The sequence below is a fragment of the Bombina bombina genome, chromosome 1 (assembly GCF_027579735.1).
Source record: "Bombina bombina isolate aBomBom1 chromosome 1, aBomBom1.pri, whole genome shotgun sequence".
NCBI classification, from domain to species: domain Eukaryota; kingdom Metazoa; phylum Chordata; class Amphibia; order Anura; family Bombinatoridae; genus Bombina; species Bombina bombina.
The window spans coordinates 1,387,980,333-1,388,004,116 of NC_069499.1; the positions used below are offsets into that span (position 1 = coordinate 1,387,980,333).

The following is a 23,784-nucleotide window of genomic DNA, read 5'->3' on the forward strand; positions in this document are numbered from 1 at the left end:
AGTCACACTTGACTTAAATCTGTCCTTCATTTCACACATCCAATTGCTCTCTTCATCCTGCAGCAACCACCTACGCAATATCTCCAAAATGTGTCCGTTTCTAAGTGCTGAAACTACTAAACAGCTAATCCACTCCCTGGTAATTTCCCGACTTGACTACTGTAACAACTTACTAACTGGCCTCCCTCTCTCCCGCCTCTCTCCCCTCCAATCCATCCTAAATGCTTCTGCCAGACTAATCCACCCCTCTCGACGCTCTGTTTCTGCTGCACCTCTCTGTGAGTCCCTTCACTGGCTCCCCATTCACAACAGAGTTAAATTAAAAATTCTCACCCTGTCCTACAAAGCCCTAACCAATGCTGCCCCACCCTACCTGTCCTCACTTATCAACAAATACACTCCTGCCCGCCCCTTAAGATCCAACAATGACCTGCTTCATGCGTCCTCTACCATCAGCTCCTCTCATGCTAGACTACAGGACTTCTCTCGTGCGGCACCAACCCTCTGGAAAGCACTTCCTCGTGCTGTCAGGCTTGCCCCTAACCTCTCCTCCTTTAAACTTTACCTAAAGACCTTTCTGTTCAGGGAAGCTTATCACCCAACTTATTAACATACTAACTTCACTTAACTAACAGCTGCCCTCTATCTCCTCACTAATATCATTCTCACCTTTGCAGTCCCCACCTCCTGTTTCCCATCCTATCCATCTAGATTGTAAGTTCCCATGGGAATAGGGCCCTCAATTCCCCCTGTTTTTGTCTGTAAAATTTTTGTCTTATCCTATTGTTTCTCCATTGTACTGTTATCCTAGTACCCATGGGCAGCGCTGCGGAATCTGTTGGCGCTTTATAAATAAAGAATAATAATAATATCATATATATGTGTGTATATATATATATATATATATATATATATTATTTAATGTCACTCAGCAATACCATGACAGTAAAGAAGCTAGGAGGAAGCTAGGGAGACCAGAAAGGACAAAGTTGCAGTAGTCGAGTCGGGAAAGGATGAGTGAGTGGATTAAAATCTTAGTTGTGTCTTGTGTAAGGAAATGTCTAATTTTAGAGATGTTTTTAAAGGTGGATGCGGCAGGATTTAGCCAAGGCCTGAATGTGAGGAGTGAAAGAAAGATCTGAGTCAAGTGTGACCCCGAGTCATCAGGCATTCGGGGTAGGTGTAATGATAGAGTTGACGAAAATTATAGAGAGATGGGGGGGTGGAGATTTTAAAAGAAGGGGGAAAATAAAGAGCTCAGTTTTGGAGAGATTTAGCTTAAGGCAGTGAGAGGACATCCATGAAAAGATGTGAGTAAGACAGTTAGTGACAGGGGTTAGCAAAAAAGGAAATAGGTCTGGAGCAGAGATGTAGATTTGGGTGTCGTCGGCATAAAAAGATATTAAAACCCGTGGGACTTTATTAGAGAACCTAATGATGACGTGTAGATTGAGAAGAAAAGGGGACCGAAGACAAAGCCTTTCAGTTCCCCATCAGAAAGTGGTAACGGGGCAGAGGAAGCCCCAAAGAAGGCTACGGGTAGATAGGAAGGAAGAGAACCACGAGGGGGCTGTGAAATGCCAAAGGATTGGAGGATTTGGAGAAAAAGAGGGTGGTCAACAGTATCAAAGACTGTAGACAGATCAAGGATAAGCAGAGAGAAGTGGCCTTTGGATATTGCTGTAAGTAGGTCATTGGCAACCTTAATGATTGCTGTCTCTGTGGAGTGATTGGGGCAAAACCCAGATTGCAGTTGGTCAAGGAGGGAGTGTAATGTATGGAAATAGGACAGGCGTGCATATACTAGCTTTTCAAGAAGCTTTGAGGCAAGAGGGAGTAGGGAAATAGGGCGGTAGTTGGATGGGGAGGTTGGATCGAGAGGTTTTTTGAGGATAGGTGTGACCAGTGCATGTTTTAGAGATGAGGGAAATATACCAGTGCTGAAGGAAAGGTTGAAGATGTGTGTGAGTATATGGGAAAGGGTAGAAGAGAGGAAGGGGAGTAGCTGTGAGGGGATGGGGTCGAGGGGACAGGTAGTGAGGTGAAAGCGCAGTATAAGTGCAGAAACTTCTTCCTCAGTAACAGAGGCGAAAGAGCTAAATATAGGGCTATGTGGGTTTTGGTTGATTGCAAGCTTTTGAGGGGGTGAGAGACTGGAAGTATGTTGAGAGCTGATTTAGTTTCTGATGGAATCGATTTTGTTATTGAAGTGGCTGGCAAAATTTTAAGCTGACAGAGACGTTGTATTAGGAGGTGGGGTGGGCGGAAAAGAGTGTTGAAAGTGGAGAACAGATGTTTTGGGTTTGAAGAAAAAGTGGAGATAAGAGTAGAGAATTAATGTTGCTTATAAAGATTAAAGGCAGAGAAGTAAGAGTTCAAGATGAACTTGTAGTGAAGAAAGTCAGATGAACTCCGAGATTTTCTCCAGTGCCGCTCAGCAGTATGGGAACATCTGCGTAAGTACCGTGTCAGAGGAATATGCCAGGGCTGAGGTCGAGTGTGTGATTTCCTAGCTATGCTAGGAGGGGCCAGATTGTAAATGACCGATGTAAAGGTGGAATTATAGTGGCAGATAGATTGGTCAGAGCAGGAAAAGGAGGAGATGGATGAGATGAGAGGTTTGAGAGAACTAGCAAGCTGTTGCTGATCTAAAGACATAATGCTTCTGTGAAGATTGATGTGAGGGGTAGAAAGAGGGAGAGTTGTAGGTAGGGATGAGATGTTGCAAGTGAGGAGATGGTCAGAAAGAGGAAAAGGGGAGTTTGTGAAGTTTGAAATAGTGCATTGATAGCTAAAGATCAGATCAAGGGAGTGACCATCTTTGTGAGTGGGAGAGTCAGTCCATTGTGACAGACCGAAAGAGGAAGTGAGTTGCAGAAGTTGTTTTGCAGAGGAGGCAGTGGGATTGTCAAGAGGGATGTTGAAGTCACCAAGAATAAGGGCAGGGGTGTCTGAGGTAGCCAGGCAGCGAGGTGATCTAGAAATTGAGTTGAGGAGCCAGGCGGTGCAACACGTATAGAGAGAGGAAGAGAATTAGCAAATCATGTAGGTTTCGAATGAGGAAAATGTGAGGGAAGAGATGGTTGTGTTTGTTGAAAGGTGCAATGAGAGGAAAGTAAAATACATACACCACCTCCTTGTCTGTAACCAGACCTAGGAGTGTGGCTGAAGTGGAGACCCCCATGTGACAATGCAGTAGTGGATGCTGTGTCTAAAGGAGATAGCCAAGTTTCTGTGAAAGCCAGAAGGTTGAGGGAGTGGGAGATAGAGTTCATGGAACCTACTACTTACTCAGGACCCATTCAACTGGAACCATATCAGCACACAGCAGACTAACCGTGGACAGACATTTATAGGACGCTCTGAATCAATGCAAAAGGAAAAAAAAAAGGAATAGCGCAAATAGTATAACTTAGATCCAACCTAGGTTAGCTAGTTAGCTCAGTTTAGGTTGAAAATAAAAAACCTCCAATACTGTTACAATAAATGTTTTTATTCTTATTTTCTATGTTATAGCTCGTACATCAAGTATGCCCTGCGTGGCAAGATATTGTTAGATGATTTTTGATGTAAACAGTGTTGGAAATAAATAAAAACTACAACATTAATATTTAATAATGTTTTTAACTTTTTACTGTAAATATTTTACATTCCAATGTTCTTTACATAGTAGGAATAGTTCTATGTACGTTTAAATAGATATATATATATATATATACACACACACACAAACAGTATCTCACAAAAGTGAGTACACCCCTCACATTTTTGTAAATATTTTATTATATCTTTTCATGTGACAACACTGAAGAAATGACACTTTGCTACAATGTAAAGTAGTGAGTGTACAGCCTGTATAACAGTGTAAATTTGCTGTCCCCTCAAAATAACTCAACACACAGCCATTAATGTCTAAACCGTTGGCAACAAAAGTATGTACACCCCTAAGTGGAAATGTCCAAATAGCAAGGCAGTGGTCGTCTTGGAGGTGTGTTTGGGGTCGTTATGTTGGAATACTGCCCTGCAGCCCAGTCTCCGAAGGGAGGGGATCCTGCTCTGCTTCAGTATGTTACAGTACATGTTGGCATTCATGGTTTCCTCAATGAAATGTAGCTCCCAAGTGCCGGCAGCACTCATGCAGGCCAAGACCATGACACTCCTACCACCATACTTGACTGTAGGCAAGACCCACATGTCTTTGTACTCCTCACCTGGTTGCCGCCACACACGCTTGACACCATCTGAACCAAATAAGTTTATTTTGGTCTCATCGGAGACCAAAAGAGTTTGAGACCATTTAAGAGTTCTTTGCCATGAGGTGCCATGTTGAATTTCCAGTGACTAGTATGAGAGAGTGCAAGAGCAATAACACCAAATGTAACACACCTGAAACCTTGTAACACTAATGAGTCACATGACACCGAGGAGGGAAAATGGCTAATTGGGCCCAATTTGGACATTTCCACTTAGGGGTGTACTCACTTTTGTTGCCAACGGTTACTACATTAATGGCTGTGTGTGGAGTTATTTTGAGGGGACAGCAAATGTACGTTGTTATACAGGCTGTACACTCACTACTTTACATTGTAGCAAAGTGTCATTTCTTCAATGTTGTCACATGAAAAGATATAATAAAATATTTACAAAAATGTGAGGGGTGTACTTACTTTTGTGAGATACTGTGTGTGAATATATATATATATATATATATATATATATATATAGGTCTCAAAATTTCCACTAGCCCACTAGCCATTGGCGAGTGAAAATTTAATGGTGGTGAGTTAAAGTTAGTTAGTGAATGTTGGGCTACCTGCAACAAATATTATCTAAAAGGATACTATATATCTATGAAAGGGCAAGGATATGTTATTCCTCTAGGGCTATAGGGACCCCATTAGTGCTTAGGCTGTTACTTCTGAGAGGGTTAACAGGTGTAGAGAGAGATGCAGAGGAAAAGTGAAAGTGGAGAAAAAGATAGTGTTAAGAAAGAGTGAAGAAAAAAAAGAGTGAAGAGATCTGAAAGAGGGGAAATAAACAGTGTAAAGAGAAGATACGGCCTGAGAGAGAAGAGAGAGGGTAAAATGAGAGATTCAAGAGATGAGGAAGTGAATAAAGACAGTTGAGAGATTATAATTATAAAAAAAATTCCAAGTCTGCTATGATCACATTAATATCAGCACTCTCGGCTTTCTCTCAGTTTAAAGTGAAGGTAAACTTTGATGAATGAAAGCCCTTTTTTTTAAAAAAAAAATTAAAAACAGGGGCACTTTCATTCATCAAAGTTTAGAAAGCAGCCGTTTTGTTTACAAACTTACCTTTATTCTTTTCACAGCCAAAGCAGCTTCCCCCACCCGGAGATCCTCTCTTCACACGTCAGCAATGACTATTCCGGCTTTTTCCAATCATGGCATGGCCTCAGGCAATGACTCCCCTGGGGGGAAAGCCGTGATTGGAGGAAGCCGGATTAGTTATTGATGACATGTGAAGAGAGGATCGCCATGTGGGGGAAGCTGCTCTTGGTGTGAAAAGAACAAAGGTAAGATTTTAAACAAAACTGCTGCTTTTTAAACTTTGATGAATGAAAGTGCCCCTGTTTTTAATAGTATTTTTTAAAAACGGTCTTTCATTCATCAAAGTTTACCTTCACTTTAACCATTTTTTCTATCCTTAAAACCCTAGTTTATGTTGATAACTGCTATGTACTATTTTTGTCAATTTATTAATGTATGTAGCATTATTTAATTGATGGTATAAAATAAAAACAATATTAAAAAGTTACTGAACAATAACGTGTTTAACAATGGCTAAACATACGCAAAGAGGGGGTGAAGTAGTGTAAGTGGTGTGGGCATATAGTGGTTGGGATCTGAAGTGGCAAGTAACATTTTGGACTGGCTAGTAGCTTAGGACTTGAAATCTGGAGCCCTGTGTATGTGTATCTATATATATATATATATATATAAATATATACATACACACATACATATATATATATTACAATTTTATATATATATATATATATATATATATATATATATATATATATATATATATATATATATATATATATATATATATATATATATATATATATATATATGTATATAAATATATATATATATATATCTTTTTTTTGTATACAAAGAGAGAAGCGCTTTACCAGGAATGAACAACAGCTCATCAGCTAGTTCTATGGCGATATATATATTTAAAAATAAATAGAACAGTTTATGCTATGCGAAGAACATTGGAATGTAAATATTCATAATTCATGTTCGGTTGAGCACACTTAGTTTAACACAGTCCGGTTAGCGTGATAGCGATAAGTGTTAGGTTTTTACTGAAAATCCAGTTCCACTGAAGTCTATTGGGAGAAGTTGTTAATGCTGTTACGGTATCTGAAGTCCTGCAGTTTAAAGACGCACATTAAAAGTCTTACTTCTAGTGGCGTTTACACTCAAACTGAAGCGCTAAATACCGCGCCACTTGTAATCTAGTCCTTTGTGTTTTACTGTCTGTAAAGGGAAAGACAAGTCTCTCCTTTTTTTCTCTTTGTGAAAACTAGACATTTATAGGGAGGGGAGACTAAATAGAGAAGTTAAGCAGAGCGCCTATTCTGTGACAGTTGCCATGTTCCTCGTTCAAAGGAGGATTTCCTGGTATTTTCGGGGCTGGACTGACCTGTATAGGCGGTATAAGACTGATATATTTCAGGAAAATTCTCCTCTGTGAAAGCAAAATTGGGGAAAAAATGTCTGGTGGCAAATTTGCCAGAAAACAAGCTATTGTTCCTGGTTGAGCGATTCTACTTGTTAATCTGTGCCAGTCAAGCAAAGTGCATGACATTTCAGAGCTCTCCACATGTACAATTCAGATAGAACATTTTCTTTTGTTTTCTCTTAATTCTGTTTAGTAACGGATTAGATTACCTCAATCCTTTCTCATTGTTTGTGGGAAATATGTTTTTTGTGGCAAATATGGACAATTAATTTGTCAAAAGAGACATCCAGCACGCTACAAATAAGAAACCTCTGATGTCATAATGTTATCAGGCAGCTGCCTATTTTATCCCTGAAACATCTTAAAAATCTTACCTCTTTTTGGATCAGGATTATAAAATGTTGGAATACCAGAAACTACAATCTATTATAACGTAACTTTCAGCTTCTAACTTTTTGTATTATTCCATATACAAACAGCCAGTATGGATAACAAAACTATGTTGCTGGTTACTCAATATTCTTGCTGGGTTCTGAATTTTAAAGAGACATTGAAAATAGTAAATAAAGACATGGAAAACAGTAAATAGATGCTACACAGAATGATGCATTCAGAGCAAAGATACTCATGAACACAATATGAAGATGTATGTTCTAAAACAGTTTCAATATTTAAAAAAATAATTGTCAAATTTTAATATCTATAAAGCAGTAGCAACACCATTTTGTAACCTAAGTTCTCTTCTCTGCTGAGGCCAATCAGGGAAAACTACCTGTTCCTCTTGTACTAGACGCGTATAGTGTTTTTGTATCTCATCACAAACCCTTGTCATTGTATACCCCTATCTTTGTGCCCAGCGCTACGGAATATTGCGTCACTATACAAATAAATGATAATATTAATTAGTTACTACAATGTGCAACCAATGACTGCATGAAATATAGCAATATAGTGTTAAGTCTGTGATATTAAATTACTTAGATGTTGTTTTTCCTTGGCAACATAATCTAATCTGTACAAAGACAGTAAAATATCACTTCATATCTGGGCCTAGAGGTACATAAAAATACTCTTGCCCATAGACATTAGTCCGTAGCATCTTGAATCAGAACTTGATAACCTCATGGTGATGAAACTACCATTATTAAAATGCTTTACACTCAAAACACAAATATATTGAGCAACTTTATTATCGGTTATTATTATCGGTTATTTGTAGAGCGCCAACAGATTCAGCAGCACTATAAACAAAGGCGGAGTACAACAAAACAATTATAGGGATCAAATGGGTAGAGGGCCCTGCCAAGAGTTGCACTGTTGTAGACAGCTCTTAAGAAGGTGATCTACAAACAGCTGGACTCTTAGGCTTACATGCTAAGGGGGTTCAGGGGATAGCAATGGAGGAGAGGAACTGGTATAAAGAAAGATTAGCGTAGGTTGTATGCATCCCTGAACAGTAGAGTCTTTAGGGAGCACTTGAAGCTTTTAAAACTAGAAGAGAGTATTGTGGAGCGAGGCAGAGAGTTCCACAAGATGGGAGCCAGTCTGGAGAAGTCTTGTAAACGGGAGTGTGATGAGGTGACAAGAGAGGAGGAGAGTAGGCGGTCATGAGCAGATCGAAGGGGATGGGAGGGAGAGTATCTGGAGACAAGGTCTGAGATATAGTGGGGAGCAGTGCAGTTGAGGGCTTTGTATGTCAGAATGAGAATTTTGTGTTTGATCCTAGAGGCAAGAGGAAGCCAGTGAAGGGATTGGCAGAGAGGTGCAGCAGATGAAGAGTGACGTGTAAGGAAGATGAGTCTGGCAGAGGCATTCATTATGGATTGTAAAGGAGCTAGGCGGCAGGTGGGGAGACCAGAGAGGACAGAGTTGCAGAAATCGAGGCAGGAAAGAATGAGAGAGTGGACTAAAATCTTATTTGTTTCTTGTGTAAGGAAATGTCTAATTTTAGAGATGTTTTAAGGTGGAAGCGGCAGCCTTTAGCCAAGGACTGAATGTGAGGAGTGAAAGATCTGAGTCAAATGTAACCCGAGACATTGGCATGCGGGGTAGGGGTAATGATGGAGTTGTCGACAGTTATAGAGAGATTGGGGGTGGAGAGTTTTGAAGAAGGGGGGGGGGGGGGAATAAGGAGCTCAGTTTTGGAGAGATTTAGCTTGAGGTAGTGAGAGAACATCCAGTTAGAGATGTGAGAAAGACAGTTAGTGACACAGGTTAGCAAGGAAGGAGATAGGTCTGGTGCAGAGAAGTAGATTTGGGTGTCGTCGGCATACAAATGAGATTGTAAACCATGGGACTTTATTAGGGAACCTAGTGATGACATGTAGATTGAGAAGAGAAGGGGACCGAGGACAGAGCCTTGCGGTACTCCGACTGAAAGTGGTGACGGGGCAGAGGAGGCCCCAGAAAAGGCTACACTAAAAGTACGGTTTGACAGGTAGGGCTGTGACACAGATGCCGAAGGATTGGAGGGTTTGGAGCAAAAGAGGGTTGTCAACAGTGTCAAAGGCTGCGGACAGATAAAGGAGGATAAGCAGAGAGAAGTGGCCTTTTAAAATAAAATTCAAAACTTTAAAAAAAATAAAAAAATTGCGGGAACACTTAGGGCTAGATTATAAGTGCTGCAGTAAATATATTTTATTTTAATGGGCAGCAAAATAGCTGAATGCCCTTTTAAGGGAAATGCCCATTCAAATGCCCTTTTCAGGTCAATGGGTAATTTAGTTTTTTTTGTTTTTTTGGGGGGGGGGGGTTAAGGTTTTTTTTTCGACGCTTTAGAGCAATGCCCTACAAAAGGCCATTTTTAGGGCTATTGGTAGTTTATTTTTAGAATCGTTTTTTTTTATCTTGGTATTAGAATAGGATTTTTTGTGTAATGTTAGGTTTTTTATTTTTCTGTAATGGTAGTGTTTTTCTGTAATGTTAGTTTTTTCTGTAAGATTAGGTTTTTATTTAATTTAACAGGTAGTTAGGATTTTTTTTTAGTTAATTTAGGGGTATTTTAAATTTGGGTTAAGTTAGGGAATGTTAGGTTAGGTGGTTTAGATGTTAGTTTATAACTCTGTGTTGTGGAGGGATGATAGTTTAGGGGTTAACAGTTAATTTAGGCACTTTGCGATGGAGGGATGGCGGTTTAGGGGTTAATAGCCACTACCCTACAGAAGAAGAAAAAAAAATCAGAGCACGGACCCACAAAAAATGTTGGGAGGGGGAAGGAGGTACCCCAACACTACAGAAAAAAAGTAATTAATAAATAAATAATTTTTAAAAAAATACTATGTACTGGCAGACAGCTGCCAGTACCTAAGATGGCTACCACTAGCGGGAGGGGAAAGGGTTAGAGAGATGTTTAGGAGGAATCAGGGTTTGTTTGAGAAGGGAGCACTACACTACAGAAAAAAAAAAAAAAAAAAAAATTAACTTTATCATGGCAGACTATCTGCCAGTACCTAAGATGATGGTATGAAATATAGCAAAATGGGCCTGATCAATACCTTTTTTTAACATTTACTGTGTGCATATATAATACAAAATACAATAAGTATTCAGTATTTTCCACCTGCTCATTTTACTTTACAATAAAAATATATAATTCTTATATTGCCTTAAAGGGACAGTCTACTTTAAAATTGAATTGTTAAAAAAGATAGATAATTCCTTTATTATCCATTCCCCAATTTTACATTACCAACACAATGATATTAATACACGTATTACCTCTGTGATTACCTTCTATATAAGCCTCTGCAGACTGCCCTCTTATTTTAGTGCTTTTGACAGACATGTATTTTAGCCAATCACAGCTGACCCCTACATAAATCCACGGGATTGAGCACAATGTTATCTATATGGCACACATGAACTAGCACTGTCTAACTGTGAAATCTGTCAAAATGCAATGAGATAAAATGCGGTTTTCAATGGTTTAGGTTCAGTTTTTGAGCTTACCTAGATTTAGCTTTCAACAAAGAATACCAAGAGAACAAAGCACATTTGATGATAAAAGTAAATTTTAAAGTTGTTTAAAAAAGCATTCTATGTCTGAATTATGACAGTTTAATTGAGACAAGACTGTCCATTTAACCCCTTGGCTTCCAGAAAGAATTGAAACACTGCTATAACAATCTAGGGCCAGATTACGAGTGGAGCGCTATTAAACACTCCCGTTTGAGCATTAACTGTGCAAGAAGTAAGATTTTGTGCTCGTTCGGTTGAAAGTAAACTGTTTTCGCTCTCGTACTAACCCGACAAGTGCAAAAAGCAGAAGTTAGAATATCGTGTGCACTTTCATATATTCGCCCATAGAAGTGACGGGAAAAAAAGTGGTAAAATTAACTAACACGCTACTTAAATGTATACCTAATCGCATATTCTCATGTGTACTAACCCAACATGAAAATATGAATTTCACATTCCAATGTTCTTCTCATACAACAATATGTTATATTTATTCATGTCATATCTACTTCACCTTTAAATTGTTGCAGGGTTTTCCTAAATCTTATTCTATTTAAACGCCCCTTGGCCTCACTTCATTGCTTGGTATTTTGTAAGCAGTGTGAATTTAGCTGTAATGTTTTCTAAACCTATAGATTCCTACTTCAGGATTGTTTGAGTTCTATTTGAAAATGCCTTTTAACTTCTGCTAAAAACAGAATTTATGCTTACCTGATAAATTACTTTCTCCAACGGTGTGTCCGGTCCACGGCGTCATCCTTACTTGTGGGAAATATCTCTTCCCCAACAGGAAATGGCAAAGAGTCCCAGCAAAGCTGGCCATATAGTCCCTCCTAGGCTCCGCCCACCCCAGTCATTCGACCGACAGACAGGAGGAAAAAACAGGAGAAACCATAGGGTGCCGTGGTGACTGTAGTTAGAGAAAATAATTCATCAAACCTGATTAAAAAACCAGGGCGGGCCGTGGACCGGACACACCGTTGGAGAAAGTAATTTATCAGGTAAGCATAAATTCTGTTTTCTCCAACATTGTGTGTCCGGTCCACGGCGTCATCCTTACTTGTGGGAACCAATACCAAAGCTTTAGGACACGGATAAAGGGAGGGAGCAAATCAGGTTACCTAAACAGAAGGCACCACGTCTTGCAAAACCTTTCTACCAAAAATAGCCTCCGAAGAAGCAAAACTATCAAATTTGTAAAATTTGGCAAAAGTGTGCAGTGAAGACCAAGTCGCTGCCTTACATATCTGATCAACAGAAGCCTCGTTCTTGAAGGCTCATGTGGAAGCCACAGCCCTAGTAGAGTGAGCTGTGATTCTTTCAGGAGGCTGCCGTCCGGCAGTCTCGTAAGCCAATCGGATGATGCTTTTAAGCCAAAAGGAAAGAGAGGTAGAAGTCGCTTCTTGACCTCTCCTTTTACCAGAATAGACGACAAACAGTGAAGATGTTTGTCTGAACTCTTTTGTAGCTTCTAAATAAAACTTTAGAGCACGGACTACATCTAAATTGTGTAGCAAACGTTCCTTCTTTGAAACTGGATTCGGACACAAAGAAGGTACAACTATCTCCTGGTTAATATTTTTGTTAGAAACAACCTTTGGAAGAAAACCAGGCTTAGTACGCAAAACAACCTTATCTGTATGGAACACCAGATAGGGCGGAGAACACTGCAGAGCAGATAACTCAGAAACTCTTCTAGCAGAAGAAATAGCAACCAAAAACAAAACTTTCCAAGATAACAACTTAATATCTATGGAATGTAGAGGTTCAAACGGAACCCCTTGAAGAACTGAAAGAACTAGATTTAAACTCCAGGGAGGAGTCAAAGGTCTGTAAACAGGCTTGATCCTAACCAGAGCCTGAACAAATGCTTGAACATCTGGCACAGCTGCCAGTCGTTTGTGTAATAAGACAGATAAAGCAGAAATCTGTCCCTTTAGAGAACTCGCTGATAATCCTTTATCCAAACCTTCTTGTAGAAAGGAAAGGATCTTAGGGATTTTGATCTTATTCCATAAGAATCCCTTGGATTCACACCAGCAGATATATCTTTTCCATATTTTATGGTAAATTTTTCTAGTTACCGGTTTTCTGGCTTGAACTAGAGTATCTATCACAGAATCTGAAAACCCACGCTTTGATAGAATCAAGCGTTCAATTTCCAAGCCGTCAGCTGGAGGGAGACCAGATTTGGATGTTCGAATGGACCCTGTACAAGAAGATCCTGTCTCAAAGGTAGCTTCCACGGTGGAACCGATGACATATTCACCAGGTCTGCATACCAAGTCCTGCGTGGCCACGCAGGAGCTATCAAGATCACTGAGGCCCTCTCCTGCTTGATCCTGGCTACCAGCCTGGGAATGAGAGGAAACGGTGGAAACACATAGGCTAGGTTGAAGGTCCAAGGCGCTACTAGTGCATCCACTAGAGTCGCCTTGGGATCCCTGATCTGGACCCGTAGCAAGGAACCTTGAAGTTCTGACGAGACGCCATCAGATCCATATCTGGAATGCCCCATAATTGAGTCAATTGGGCAAAGATCTCCGGGTGGAGTTCCCACTCCCCCGGATGGAATGTCTGACAACTCAGATAATCCGCCTCCCAGTTTTCCACACCTGGGATGTGGATCGCAGATAGGTGGCAGGAGTGATCCTCCGCCCATTTTATTATTTTGGTCACTTCTTTCATCGCCAGGGAACTCCTTGTTCCCCCCTGATGATTGATATAAGCAACAGTCGTCATGTTGTCTGATTGGAATCTTATGAATCTGGCCTTTGCTAGTTGAGGCCAAGCCCTGAGAGCATTGAATATCGCTCTCAGTTCCAGAATGTTTATCGGGAGAAGAGACTCTTCCCGAGACCAAAGTCCCTGAGCTTTCAGGGATTCCCAGACCGTGCCCCAGCCCACTAGACTGGCGTCGGTCGTGACGATGACCCACTCTGGTCTGCGGAAGCTCATTCCCTGGGACAGGTGGTCCAGGGTTAGCCACCAACGGAGTGAGTCTCTGGTCTTCTGATCTACTTGAATCACTGGAGACAAGTCTGTATAGTCCCCATTCCACTGTTTCAGCATGCACAGTTGTAATGGTCTTAGATGAATTCGCGCAAAAGGAACTATGTCCATTGCTGCAACCATCAACCCAACTACTTCCATGCACTGAGCTACGGAAGGACGAGGAATAGAATGAAGAACTTGACAAGCGTTTAGAAGTTTTGACTTTCTGACTTCTGTCAGGAAAATCCTCATTTCTAAAGAATCTATTATTGTTCCCAAGAAGGGAACTCTTGTCGACGGAGACAGGGAACTTTTTTCTATGTTCACCTTCCATCCGTGAGATCTGAGAAAGGCCAGAACGATGTCTGTGTGAGCCTTTGCCTTTGAAAGAGACGACGCTTGTATTAGAATGTCGTCCAAGTACGGTACTACTGCAATGCCCCTTGGTCTTAGAACCGCTAGAAGGGACCCGAGTACCTTTGTGAAAATCCTTGGAGCAGTGGCTAACCCGAATGGGAGGGCCACAAACTGGTAATGTTTGTCCAGAAAGGCGAACCTTAGGAACTGATGATGTTCTTTGTGGATAGGAATATGAAGATACGCATCCTTTAGATCCACGGTAGTCATAAATTGACCTTCCTGGATTGTAGGTAGAATCATTTGAATGGTTTCCATTTTGAACGATGGTACTCTGAGAAATTTGTTTAGGATCTTTAAATCCAGAATTGGTCTGAAAGTTCCCTCTTTTTTGGGAACTACAAACAGATTTGAGTAAAATCCCATTCCTTGTTCCGCCGTTGGAACTGGGTGTATCACTCCCATCTTTAACAGGTCTTCTACACAATGTAAGAATGCCTGTCTCTTTATTTGGTTTGAGGATAAGTGAGACATGTGGAACCTTCCCCTTGGGGGTAGTTCCTTGAATTCCAGAAGATAACCCTGAGAAACTATTTCTAGTGTCCAGGGATCCTGAACATCTCTTGCCCAAGCCTGAGCAAAGAGAGAGAGTCTGCCCCCCACTAGATCCGGTCCTGGATCGGGGGCTACTCCTTCATGCTGTTTTGTTAGCAGCAGCAGGCTTCTTGGCCTGCTTACCCTTGTTCCAGCCTTGCATCGGTTTCCAGGCTGGTTTGGTTTGTGAAGCATTACCCTCTTGTTTAGAGGATGCAGAATTAGAGGCCGGTCCGTTCCTGAAATTACGAAAGGAACGAAAATTAGACTTATTCTTGGCTTTGAAAGGCCTATCTTGTGGGAGGGCGTGGCCCTTTCCCCCAGTGATGTCTGAGATAATCTCTTTCAATTCTGGTCCAAAGAGAGTTTTACCCTTGAAGGGGATATTAAGCAATTTTGTCTTGGATGATACATCCGCTGACCAAGATTTTAGCCAAAGCGCTCTTCGCGCCACAATTGCAAACCCTGAATTTTTCGCCGCTAATCTAGCTAATTGCAAAGCGGCATCTAAAATAAAAGAATTAGCCAACTTAAGTGCGTGAACTCTGTCCATAACCTCCTCATACGGAGTCTCTCTACTGAGCGACTTTTCTAGTTCCTCGAACCAGAACCACGCTGCTGTAGTGACAGGAACAATGCACGAAATGGGTTGCAGAAGGTAACCTTGCTGTACAAAAATCTTTTTAAGCAAACTCTCCAATTTTTTATCCATAGGATCTTTGAAAGCACAATTAACCTCGATAGGAATAGTAGTGCGCTTGTTTAGAGTAGAAACTGCCCCCTCGACCTTAGGGACTGTCTGCCATAAGTCCTTTCTGGGGTCGACCATAGGAAATAATTATAAATATAGGAGGGGGTACAAAAGGTATGCCGGGCTTCTCCCACTCCTTATTCACTATGTCCGCCACCCGCTTGGGTATAGGAAAAGCGTCGGGGTGCACCGGAACCTCTAGGAACTTGTCCATCTTGCATAATTTTTCTGGAATGACTAAGTTGTCACAATCATCCAGAGTAGATAACACCTCCTTAAGCAGTGCGCGGAGATGCTCTAATTTAAATTTAAATGTCACAACATCAGGTTCAGCCTGTTGAGAAATTTTTCCTGAATCTGAAATTTCCCCATCTGACAAAACCTCCCTCATGGCCCCTTCAGATTGGTGTGAGGGTATGACAGAACAATTATCATCAGTGGCCTCCTGCTCTTCAGTGTTTAAAACAGAGCAATCGCGCTTTCTCTGATATGTAGGCATTTTGGATAAAATATTTGCTATGGAGTTATCCATTACTGCCGTCAATTGTTGCATAGTAATAAGCATTGGCGCGCTAGAAGTACTAGGGGCCTCCTGCGTGGGTAAAACTGGCGTAGACACAGAAGGAGATGATGTAGAACTATGTCTACTCCCTTCATCTGATGAAACATCTTGGGCAATTTTACTATCTGTGGCAGCACTGTCCTTACTTTGTTTGGACGCTATGGCACAAATATCACACAATTTTGAAGGGGGAGACACATTGACTTTCATACATATAGAACATAGCTTATCTGAAGGTACAGACATGTTAAACAGGCTTAAACTTGTCAATAAAGCACAAAAAACGTTTTAAAACAAAACCGTTACTGTCTCTTTAAAATTTAAACAGTGCACACTTTATTACTGAATATGTGAAAAAGTATGAAGGAATTGTTCAAAGTTTACCAAATTTTCACCACAGTGTCTTAAAGCATTAAAAGTATTGCACACCAAATTTCAGAGCTTTAACCCTTAAAATAAAGAAACCGGAGCTGGTTACAGTTTTAATCCCTCTACAGTCCCAGCTACAGCCTTTGCTGCGACTTTACCAAACCCAGGGGGGAATACGATACCAAATTAAGCCTTCTAGGAACCTTTCCAACTACTTACAGATCCACACACATGCATCTGCATGTCTTGCTCTCAAAAGTAACTGCGCAGTAATGGCGCGAAAATGAGACTCAGCCTACAACTGGGAAGGCCCTTCCTGACTGAAAAGGTGTCTAACTCAGTGCCTGACGTTAAAAAACGTTCCCCAAGCTTATAAGTGTGAATTACAAGCATAAACATGTATAAAATGTCCAAATAAAGCAATCGATTTTGCCCATAAAAGTGTCTACCAGTTTTACAGCCCATATTAAGCCCTTTATTCTGTTTGAGACTAAGAAAATGGCTTACCGGTCCCCATGAGGGGAAATGACAGCCTTCCAGCATTACAGAGTCTTGTTAGAAATATGGCTAGTCATACCTTAAGCAGAAAAGTCTGCTAACTGTTTCCCCCAACTGAAGTTACTTCATCTCAACAGTCCTATGTGGAAACAGCAAACGATTTTAGTTACTGCTGCTAAAATCATCTTCCTCTCACAAACAGAACTCTTCATCTTTTTCTGTTTCAGAGTAAATAGTACATACCAGCACTATTTTAAAATAACAAACTCTTGATAGTAGAATAAAAAACTACAACTAAACACCACATACTCTTAACCATCTCCGTGGAGATGTTGCCTGTGCAACGGCAAAGAGAATGACTGGGGTGGGCGGAGCCTAGGAGGGACTATATGGCCAGCTTTGCTGGGACTCTTTGCCATTTCCTGTTGGGGAAGAGATATTTCCCACAAGTAAGGATGACGCCGTGGACCGGACACACCAATGTTGGAGAAAAGCAGTTACCTTACTAGAGAAGTACTGTTAGATACTCATATTGACTGTATACTTTTCTCAGCAGCTCCTTGTATCCTCTATCCAGACTCCACCTACGGACCACGGAGCTGCCTACCATCTAAAACCGTTCACTCAGGAAGTCCTCCGCTGCACAGTAAGGAATCTGGACATCACAATACTCTAACAGCTGATTCCTATATCAGAGTCTTTCGCATCATCGGAAAGGAACAGGACCTCAACTATAATCACCACCGGGTTTCCGGTCTCATAATTTCCCACCTGCATCAGGGAAAAGAGAGCTGCAAACACAGGCTACAACATCCTAAGACTCTACGGTCAATTTGTGCTTTAATCCGAGGACTCTCCTCCTAAATTCAAGACGGGCCAACAATTGTGCTAATCCAGTTAGCACTATCAAGTAGGTCTAGAATTGCTTAATTTAGTTAACTGTTACATGATCATGTACTAGTTCTTTTCCAGTCGCAGCTGCACATCCTCTCACACCTTATCCAATATTTCCTTCCTATCTGTTATTCTCTCATTAGACCTCTGTCCAGCTGTCTCATAAGTCACCCGAAAAAAACACTTCTCAACCAGAAGGAAGTAGAGGTGGCCCACCAACCCCTTCGTTAACCAGAGAATACAAGAAAAAGGGCAGAAAAATGTCAGATCACGCACCACATCCAGGTAGTGCAACAGACATTCCTTCTAAGAAAAAAGGAACAACAGAGTGCATAGGCTCAAACGGAGCCTGCTGCAGCACCTTAAGAACAAGATTAAGGCTACATGGAGGAGTAATAGTTAGACACAGACCTGATCCTGACCAAGGCCTGAACAACGAATAGAAAACATCTGTTATGTCTGCCAGACGTTATATACCAAAGGATTGAAAGGGAAGATACCTGACCTTTCAAAGAACTGACAGACAAGACCTTCTCAGGCCTTCCTGAAGAGAGACAGAAAAGCGGGGAACCCTCCCTGACTCCAAGGGGACCCCTTATATGCACACCCGAAAGGAAGGTACTCCACACCATAAGGTAAATCTCGAGAGATACCGGCTTATAAACAAGATAATGGTATCAAGTACCTTAGCAAAAAACCTTGTCTAGACAAGACTAGGTGATCCACTCCAAGCAGACAGCGTCATAGAATCTAGGTTTAAAGGAAGAAAGAACCATGATAAGTATAAGGTCCTACCTCAGCTGCAATTTCCACAGAGGAAAGGACGATATCTACACCAGATCCACTAGCCAGAGATTGAGAGACAAGGCTGGTACAAATAGAAACACCTATGCCCGCTCCTGCTGATATAAACTAACACCTGAAAGAAATGGCAAACAGAGGAAACAGGAACATTAGACCGAAGTCTCAAGGACCACCAGAGCGTCAATCAGAGCTGCAAGCAAATCTCTAGATATAGACCCATATATTGGCAGTTTGGAGTTTAGACAAGAAGCTAACAATCCAACTCCTCCCCTGAAAGATATCAAGAATACTTCCAGATGAAAAGACCAAACTTCTGAATGAAAAATCTTCTTGCTCATACAATCCGCTTCCCCAAAGTGTCCGACTGGACTCTGAGAAACTGGATCAGACTCATTTGAAGACAAACTGTCCGAACATTGAAATTGCTACCAACTGAAGACATCTATAGTGAGGAAAAAATCCCTCCTGAGACCAAAATCCCTAAGCACTTAAAGAACCTCCCAACTGCTCCCCAGCCTGAAAGACTGGCATTCGAGATCACAATCTTCCAAGATGGTCCCAGGAAACATGTGCACTGTGACAGAAGATCCTGCGAGATGCACCCGAACAGAGAGATTCTTTTCTGGTTATCTAAGACAAGCTTCTCAGAGAGGACCAAGAGGTCTTCGTTCCATCGTTTGAGCATGCATCATTGTAGAAGTCTCAGATGAAAAAGAGCAAAAGGAATAATGTCCATGGAAACCACCATGAAACCAAGACATCAATCCACAGAACTACTGATGGACAGACAGAGGACTGAAGAGAAAGACAAGCGGTAAGAAGCTTATATTTCTTGACCTCCATCAAGAAAATCTTCCTGAAAATTGAATCTAGGACAGAACCCAGAAAACCATACCCTGGTATTTGATATCAAAGAACTCCTTCCAGATACACCCTCCACCATGTGGATCCATATGGGATCTTGATAAATGCAAAGATGGCGTGGTATGGAGCCACCGCAATTCTCTGAGATCTGGCCATTGCCAGAAGATCCCCTTTAGAGCCTTTGAAAAGATTTAATGGGCAAAGACAAGGCCGCAAAGAGGAGCTACAATAGTAAGTGTTTGGCAATAAAGGCAAACCACAGGAAATGGAAATGTACTTTGAATAGGAACACAAAGATATGCGTCCTTCAGGTCTAAGGTAGCCAAAAAACTGACCCTCCTGAACCAAAGTTAGAAGAGACCCCTCAATCCTATACCATCACTCACTCTCAGAGAAGCGAGATTCTTTACACAGTTTAATAGAGCCTCTCTTTTTAACTGAATCGCAGGAAACCTGGACAAGGGATCCGTCTCCTGTATCTCAGGAAGACTACTACTACTGGGTAAACCTCCTCTAAAGTCCTGGCTTGCTCAGGCTTGGAACGAGAGGATGTTTTTGTCTCTTGAAGTTGAAAAGGGAACAAAACATTTAAATTTAGAGATTCTTGGGCCAACTCGTCTAGTCCTGTGGCAGTAGACCAAAACAGCAGCCACGGGAGATAGAATGGCTAATTTAGAAATCTTTGCCCTCCAACAAACTACCTGCATTGGCTATCCTTAAAGACTTTATCCTATCCTGGATCTCCTCTATATTAATCTCCTCTGAAATCAGGACAAGAAGACCAATAAGAGATCGACCGGCAACTGTTGAAATACTATCAACAGGTTGCTATAGTAGACTCTGATGAATAACATCTCTCTTATCCATATACCTAACCATAGGATACTTAAAGAAGAAAATATCCTCTAGAGGGATAGGGGTTCTGGGCTAAGGTAATATAATGCCACATATTAGTGTCCTAAAAACACTAAAAATGAAGAAACCTTACGTCCAAGAGGCATTAAAAGAATCACCTCATATGAGAGTGATTAATATACAGAGATCCAAGCAATACCAGGTCAAAGCATGGAGTGGACAGAGCTAACACTTTTTCCATCTCCCATTTCCAAAAATCCATTTACTATATGGTCCTCAAACAGGGTACGTCTCAGATATTAAACTGATAAGAACAGATACTACACATGATCTCAGCCAAAAAGGCAGAGATTTCCTCTCCCTACAGAAAGGAAAACAAATTATAGATGATATAAAAGGAAATCCCACAGCGTGTCAATCTCAACCTATGAAAGAGATTGAAAATAGGCTGATGTACATATAGTATAAAAAAGAGAAAGAAAGAATTCACCTTAAAAGATAAAAGGAGCATGTATTAGCATTCAGCTGCCACCAGATGGCAGCAAAAAAAAGAAAAACACAGTATTTATCAGGAGATATATCTTGAAGGAAAAACTGCAGGTACATATGTTTATTATATTTAGTATGATCTTATCCCTTTCCATAAGAGAGAAATGACCAAAATTAATCTGTAGACATAGCTACCATAACCGTGCAGCAATCTCCTATGATAGAGATTGAAAACGTCTCATGTATATATAAACATGAAAATGTGAATAGCTAGCACATGTAGTCTAGTAAGTCCACTATAAGAATGAATAGAATCCTAGATAAAATATGAAATAGTACTGCGTTCCCCCTATAATAAACAACTCCATATAACAAAATTTAGTATAATGAACAGCCGTTGCATACACTAAAAACGGCACAAAAAAACAAGTTCCAACAGGGATATACATGCTATGAACAAAAAAATTGTAGAGGAAGTGCGCTTTAAATAGACTAGGTGTGACTGTAAGTTTCCTAAGGCCCTTAACAGCTAAACCATTGGTCAAAAGTGTGTCACATTGCTGCCATGCATTAAGAGGGCAAATAACATAAAACCCTCAAAATATTGATATGCATTAGTAAATATCACAGGAGCTATTAATCCACATAACATAGCCTACGGTAAAATGCACCCGCCGCCACGAGAGCCTGGTTCATCCGGTGAAGCTAGCTGCTCACTGCTACTCCAATTTGGGGGGTAAGTCTCTCTCGAGGCGCAAAAGCTGATGCTTAGATATGCAGGGGGAGTCAGCAGCCTCTCACGAGTCACAAATGTAGACGCTGAAGAGCATAAGACCCGGACTTAGCTTTCTTGCCAGTGTCGAATATTTTCAAGTCGCCATCACAGAGTGTTGTGACCATTCACAATAGTAGCAAGACATATTAAAATATAGGCTCCGCTCCCAGGACTTCCATAAACAATTATAGTTCAGGAAGAAAACCCCATGTCTTAACTGCACCAAGACAGAAACTGAGGGGAAGAGCGCCATTGACTAAAAGGCGCCAAAATGACTGTATTGATAATCCGGTCTTTTTACACAAATATATAAAGCAGCATATCCATATTCAGCTGAGACTGAAGAACTAACAAATAAATCTGTCAGAAACAGAAAACCCCTGATTGTAAAGAGGTTAATTAACCCACCTTCACCCTAGTAAATTACATATCTCTGCAGAGTGTTCAAGGAGATATCTTTACACAAGGCTGTGAAAGAACATAAAAGCTTTGTGGAATAATAATGCTTTGGATGTAAATAAATTAAACCCAGACCCTCAGTGAAGGTAAAACCGGGCATGGATAGGAGCGTGAAATATACACACTGTCCCCATACATCATAAAGCCTGGGTCTCTATAGTATCTGACCCATCCTAAGGCTATAGAAGCAGCTCAATTTATCACTGACTCCCAGGAATCTGCTCTGCCGCAAAATATCATATATTTATCATAAAGTACAAACCCCTCCTGGGGGTAACAGGTCTCACTAGGTCCCTGATTATCTTTATGTCCTGTGAGATAAGTATGTGAAAACCCTCCAGTCAGAGCAGCTCCAGGTCTGTTATCCTCATCCGACCGCCATGACAGGGACCTGAAGATACAAGAAAAACAGAGTAACCAACCCTGGTTTTCTAAATAGGGGTAGCATAAAAATTGGAGTTAAATTAAGGAACACCTCACCGACCCCCAACAGCTAAAAGACACCATTACACTTAGTAAAGAAACTTAGCATTGCCCAATCCTTGCTTGCAGGGAAAAGAACCCATTAAAGGATTAAAAACTTGATTTTCTTCAGACACCATCTTCACACGTCCACCCTGATGATCAAAGCACAGAATGGCAGGGTATTGTCGGAAGAGGGAAGATACTTAAAGTTTTACTGGTGTTCTTTGCCTCCCCCTGGTGGCCAGGAGTTGAATTCCCACTAGTAATTAGAATGGATTTGTGGACTCTCCATGTCACTGGAAAGAAATAAAGGTTCCTTTTAACAGAGAAGGCTAGAATCGCATTCTCTTCTCAGCCTCTTGTAATTGGCTCACCAGATGGCAGAGATTAAACATATATTTATATGCAGGCAATGGTGCAATAATAAAATACATATTATTTTTGGAGGGGGGTTAATATTCTACATTTTTCATATCCCTTTAGGAGACCACTGAAAAATTATCAGTATCTTTGGTTTTACTATGTATAGCTATCTGTTTGAGTAAAATGTTTTGTTTCATTCTATAAACTACTGACATTTCTCCTAAATTCCAAATAAAAATATTGTCATTTAGAACATTTATTAGCAGAAAATGACAACTGGTCAAAATAAAAAAAAAAAAAAAAAGAAGATGCAGTGTTTTCAGACTTCGAATAATGCAAAGAAAACAAGTTCATACTCATTTTTAAACACAATACTAATGTTTTAACTTTGCAAGAGTTTATAAATCCATCGGCGAGATTATGAGTTTTGTGTTAGGAGCTGTACAGTGCTAAAGAGCAGTTTTTTCTCACTGCTCACTTACCTGCAGCACTGGTATTACGGGTTTTTACAAACCCGGCATTTAAAGGCAAGAAGTGAGCGTAGAGCAAAATTTTGCTCCATACCGCACTCCAATACCAGCGCTGCTTAAGTCAGCGGTGAGCTGGTCTTACGTGCTCGTGCACAATTTCTCCATAGACATCAATGGGGAGAGCCGGCTGAGAAAAAGTCTAACATCTGCCAAAAAGCAGCGTAAATCTCAGTAACACAACCCCATTGATTCCTATGGGGAAATAAAAGTTATGTCTACACCTAACACCCTAACATGAACCCCGAGTCTAAACACCCCTAATCTTACACTTATTAACCCCTAATCTTCCGCCCCCGACATCGCCGACACCTACATTATTCTTTTTAACCCCTAATCTGCCACTCCGGACACCGCCGCCACCTACATTATACTTATTAACCCCTAATATGCCGCCCCCAACGTCACCTCCACTATATTAAATGTATTAACCCCTAAATCTAAGTCTAACCCTAACCCTAACACCCCCTAACTTAAATATAAT

General features: G+C 40.8%; 1 protein-coding gene and 1 non-coding gene across 4 annotated transcripts in view; both read right to left on the reverse strand.

Moving 5' to 3' along the window:
- Positions 1-23,784, reverse strand: part of ARHGEF2 (Rho/Rac guanine nucleotide exchange factor 2) — a 918,648-nt gene that overhangs the window by 516,287 nt on the left and 378,577 nt on the right. The gene's annotated exons all lie outside the window — the stretch shown is intronic.
- Positions 20,387-20,576, reverse strand: LOC128646305 (U2 spliceosomal RNA). The gene has a single exon (XR_008400263.1). It is a non-coding gene; the product is annotated as a U2 spliceosomal RNA (small nuclear RNA).